The following is a 5,946-nucleotide window of genomic DNA, read 5'->3' as shown; positions in this document are numbered from 1 at the left end:
CAAAATTTCATTCATCCTAGGTAACTACACTACCACTGAGTTACATCCCCAACCTCAATTTTATTTTGTTCTAAATTTTTAATTTTTTATTATCTTTAAGTAATTGTACAAAGGGGTTTTAATTCAACGTATCAGTTTATAAATATAATGCAATTATGACTTAGGTCAACTTTATTTTATTTATTTATTTATTTTAGTGCTGGTCCTGGGGCTTGAACTTAGAGTCTGGGTACTATCTCAGAACATTTTTTCCTTTTATTTTCTTGCTCAAGGCTAGAGCTCTATCACTTGAGCCATAACTCCACCTCCTGTACTTTTTGGCAGTTAGTTGGAGATGAGAATCTCACAGACTTTGCTTCCTGGGCTGGCTTCAAACCACAATTCTAAGACCTCAGCCTCTTGAGTGGTTAGGATTGTAGGCATGAGGCACTGGTGTCTGACTAGCTTTAATTTTTAATTAGACACATTTGCATGTTCTAGTAGGATGGAAGGAAGTTGAGACAAATTATGATATTGCAAACTTGATGTTTATGGAACATGTTTATAATTATAGACATGATTTATTTGAAAAGTTTGGTGAAATAAAAATGTTTGTTAAAGACAGTCATTTGGGTTAAAAGATAAAAAGCTTTTAAAGTTATTTGGGCTGAAATATTTGCACATTTCCTTACAAAGGACCTAAATGGAGACTATTCTCTAATTAATAAAATTTTCTCTGACTTCTACTGAGCACCTATAAAGTAATTTTTCAATAAAAAGCATGGTGTTTGAAAACAGGAATCGATTGACATCAATAATTTTAAATTTATTAAACAAAAATTCAACTTTTAAGAAGATTAAATGAAATCTTAAGACAAAATTAAAATTAGAGTACTGAGTTAATGAAATACACATTTCTCAAAAAATATGACACAGGCTTACAGGTAGATATAACTAAGGAACTGATTCACATATATAAATTTATGCCAAGTATATAAATGTATACACAGTGTTTCACATATATATGCACATACATATACATTTATACATACATATACACATACATATACATTATATATACACATACATTTATATATATATGTATATATATATGTGTATATATATATATATATATATATGGATTGGGGATTGAATTCAGAACACTCTACCACTTGAGCCATGCCTTCAGTCCTTTTTTGCTTCAGTAATTTTTCAGGTACATTTTTGCCTGGGATCAGGATTAATGTCAGATTGTGATCCTGCTACCTGTGACTTCTTGTGTATTTGGTACTACAGGTTTGAGCCTGGCTTGTTCATTGAAATTAGTTCAGTGAGCTTTTTGCCTAAGCTGGCCTAGAACTTGAACACTTTCTATGTGTGTCTCTCAATCAGTTGGGATTCCAGGTATGAACCACTGCACCATTGCTCTGTTATTTATTTATTTATTTATTGGTTGGTCGTGGAGCTTGAACTCTGGGCTTGGGTGCTGTCCCTGTGCTCTTCAGCTCAAGGCAAACACTCTACTGCTTGAGCCATAGCGCCGCTTCTGGTTTTCTAGTGGTTTATTGGAGATAAGAGTCTCATGGACTTTTCTGCCCGAGCTGGCTTTGAACCATGATCCTCAGACCTCAGCCTCCTGAGTAGCTAGGAGTACAGGCATGAGCCACCAGCACCCAGCCTTCTGTTAATATTTTTAATGTCTTATAACCTTCTTGTCTTCTTTCTGTCTCTGTCTGTCTCACTCTCCCTGTCTATCTGTCTGTCTCTCTTCCTCTCTGGTCCAGCACTGGGCCTTGAACTCAGGACATGGACACTGTCCTTTTTAGCTTTATCTCTTAAGGCTGGTACTATACCACTTGAGCCACAGCTTCACTTGTAGCTTTCTGGTTGGTTAAATGGAGATGAGTGTCTCATGGGATTTTTCTACCTGGCTAGTTTTGAACCTTGATCCTTAGATGTCAGCTTCCTGAATAGTTAGCATGACAGACATGAGCCACTGGCAGCCAGTTTCTTACTTTTATATAATTGTTTTTAAAAGTAATTTCAAATTAACCAACCTTTTTATACTGTAGAGAAGATCTTCTGAGTGTTCATACTGCATTAGATAGATCAAAAGTTGTTGATCCTTGGGTCTTAGTCTTTTTATCTCTCATCAAAGGGCTTTGTCTAGGTGACAGCTGCAATACTTTTTTAATTCATGACTTTAAAAATGTGTAGCTATGGTATGATTGACCCATTGATCCTACACAGAGGGTAGACCTCATGAGAGCAAAGGAACTGTCCAGGGTGCTTAGAAACACATGGGTCCACTCATTTTTCTGGAGTTATAATCAGAAACCACAATAGGATTCCATCTGTTATTCATCTAGCATTTTGACTACATTAAATGCCTACTTAGCTATTTTGTCAGTATCAAATGGATGTAATTCAATTTGAGATCAATTTCCTTTTGTGGAGAAGAAATCACTATCATTTCCTCTCTCTTTCCTACTTGTTGCTTATCTGATCATATCACCCATCATTTAAAAAATATTTTTTGTCAGTCCTGGGGTTTGAACTCAGAACATCACACTTGCTTGCCAGGTGCTCTATGGTTAAGCATACCTCTAGACAAGTTTTGGCTTGTTTATTTTCAAGGTAATGCTTTAACTTCCTAGCTGGGTGCAAATCTGGACCTCACTGTGGTGCCTGGGTGGTAATCTGCTTACTTTGGGCTTCCCATTGTAGCTGGGATGAAAGCTGTGCTCCACCATACCAAGCTTCTCCCACTGAGAAAGAATCTTGAAGACTTTTCTTCATTGGGTGGCTTGAAACCATGATCCTACCAATCTCAGCCTCCCACATAGTTACAATTGCAGGTGTGTACCCCATTACCAAGCTATCAGTTAACGGGGGTCTTGTGAACTTTGCTGCCTGAGCTGGCTTTGAACAAGGATACTCCCAAGTAGCTAGGATTATAGTTGTGCATCATCATGAGAATTCCCAACTCTCATTCATCATTGTGTAAAGCGGAATACTGCAATATTTTGCAATCCTGATTTTCCAAAAATCATACTGTTTTTAATCCATCACAGAAGATAAAGATAAGGGGATATTTACCTCTTCTCCTACTTCTTGCCAAAGAGGTTTGAGGGAGAGAAAAATAATAAACCCAAGGGAAAGAGAAAGAGGAAGACCTAAAACAGATATGAAGGGCTAATTATAATGAAGCAATCCTCAGTTGCTGGACCAGGCTGCTTTTTTTTTGTCAGTTGAGGGGCTTGAACTCAGGGCTTGGGCACTGCCCCTGAGCTTTTTTGCTCTACCACTTTGAGCCACAAAATGCCACTTGCAGTTTCTTGGTGATTAATTGGAGATATGCATCTCGTGGACTTTCCTGCCCTAGCTGGCTTTGAACTGTGATCTCAGCCTCCTGAGTATCTAGGAAGACAGGTGTGTACCACCAGTGCCTGGCATCCAGGCTGCCTTTAAAGAGGTTTTATTGATATCTATGTGGATCATCCTAGCTTATCACAACCAATCTCACATTCTAGATGAGTCTCTCCAAGTATGTGGCCATAGGTCAGGGGTTAAATTAGAATGTGATACTGATGAATCTTCATGAGACATGGCCTAGTAGGTATAAAGGAGAAGAGACTAAACTCCTTGAAGCTGAGAATCTGGTACCAAATCTAAGTCCTAAGATCGTTTTCTAGTACCTATCGTGTTCCATCATGTGTTGTTCTGATTTTCCCTTCATTTCTTGTTCTATGAGTGAAACTGAAGTTATACTTTCCATCTCATGGACCCTATGGCATTAAATCAGGATGAGAATAAGGGACTCCCTCCCCAATCCATCCTTTCAGTGACCCCCATCCTCAGCTGTCTTTCTGTTTATGAATGTACAAAATGGCAGCCAAGGATTGGGATGGTAATTATCATAGCTTTACTAGATTCTAATAGTTCACACAGCACTAGAACTGACCCATTTATTCCCATGTAACTCACGCACAGGATTCTGTGGGAGTACCACGCGTGAGAGAGAAATTGTCACACAACTATTATTGGGCTAAACTCGGAGATGTTTCTTCTTTTTGATGAACAAGGCTTTATTTCTTGGCCAATATTTTCGGCCTAACTCTTTTCTCTTTTGAGATGTATTTTCCTTGAGATGTTCCTCAAATTTTCACAAAAGTTAACCAGGCAGGCACTGTCACAAAATATATGTTCAGCTACATGCCCAAAACATATGAATCCTTGTAGTTGGTAGAGGTAAAGTTCTGGATCATATTTAGAATATTATATGTGAAAAAATGCATCAAAGCTGGCTTCTGATGGCTCATCCCTGTAATCCTAGCTACTCTGGAAGCTGAGATGTTAGGATTGTGATTCAAAGCTAATCTGGGCAGGAAAGTCCATGAAATACTTATCTCCAATTGACCACAAAAAAAAAAGCCAGAAGTGGAGCTGTGGCTCATGTGGCAAAGTGTTAGACTTGAGCTTCTATTGCTCAGGAACAGCACTCAGACGCTGAGTTCAAGCCCTAGGCATAGCACACACACAAAAGAAGATGCATTAATGCATACATGAGAAATAGGGACAGTGATCTTAAATCTTTAAACTTTTATACCATTTAAGAATGCTATTATCAATTTCAATGCACTAATTTGCTTACAGATGGTTCAAATAAACTTAGAGAGTGCAATACACAGAGTCTTATAATTTTTTTTTTTGGTCAGTCATGGGGCTTGAACTCTGGGCCTAGGCACTCAGCTCTTCAGCTCAAGGCTAGTGCTCTACCACTTGAGCCACAGTGCCACTTCTGACTTTTTCTGTTTATGTGTGCTGAGGAATGAAACCCAGGGCCTCATGCATGTGAAGCAAGCACTCTATCACTGAGCTACCTTCCCAGCCGAGTCTTATAAATTTGACCAATCATATTTTTAATATTGAAATACATAAGACATTGAAGAAGAAATGCAAAATATGAATGAGTTAGGTTTGGAAGAAAGTTTACATTTGCCTAGAACCTTTGAAGGGCTGTTGAATATTTATTCAAAAAATGTCATAACTTGATGTTGTCCAGGAGTATTTGATTCTCTTTACAGAATGCATTAAATTTAGCAGAAAGAAGTGGCAGAGAAACAGAAATAGAAAATGAGAAAAGTGAAGAACCTGAGTGTCACCAAGAGACTGGTCACAGTTTCCCACTATTTTTTAAAAACATTATTTACTCTTGAAATTGTGGGTGAGGTGGTATGTTAAATAACACCTTTTTGAATCACACCACCAACCTCTTCCCTAAAAATAGGACTAGCTGCTCTGAGCTTTTTGTAAACCTCACCTAAATTGGCCTCAGGTGTCTCTGCTATGTTTTGAGGCTTAGGACTCCCTGGTGCTGCGCCCTCCTGTTGTGTTTTGTGCTCATGTTCTCCCTCCCCCCCCACACACACATCCCTGTTCCCAGACATCCATTTCTCATCTGCCTGGCACAGCCCCATCTCTGATGAGCTGGGGAAGAGGCACCTGCTTTGGCAACAGTCAAAGAAAGTGACACGAAGTTTCACCAGCAGCCCACATGGTTGCCAAATGTCCCAAAGCATAAGAGTGGCTTGTGGGAGCCTGCTGTTTGCTAACATGAGATTAATTAGGGAACAGGATAAACATGTGAGTTGCTTTTTGATAAGTGGAGGGCAGCCAATTTAGGACAGCCTTTCAGCTAGCTTCACAGAAATGACTTACCCCGAGGGTCCATGTAAACACATGCAAACACATGTGCTTATAAAAACTTCCCTCCAGTCCCAACAGAGCCAGCTGAGTGAGGACTACAGTTATAGAAGCATTCTTTTCTTCAAATTTTCAAACTCCGTTATACATATCTGAAGACCACAGGTCTAATGATAAACTATGCTTAAAATTTAGCAGTAAGCCAGTTGCTGATGGCTCACACTTATAATCCTAGTTACTCAGAACTGAGATCTGAGGATC

Source organism: Dipodomys merriami, unplaced genomic scaffold (assembly GCF_024711535.1).
Source record: "Dipodomys merriami isolate MVZ:Mamm:240054 unplaced genomic scaffold, mDipMer1.0.p SCAF_29, whole genome shotgun sequence".
Classification (NCBI taxonomy): domain Eukaryota; kingdom Metazoa; phylum Chordata; class Mammalia; order Rodentia; family Heteromyidae; genus Dipodomys; species Dipodomys merriami.
Note: the sequence above shows the minus strand (reverse complement) of the source record.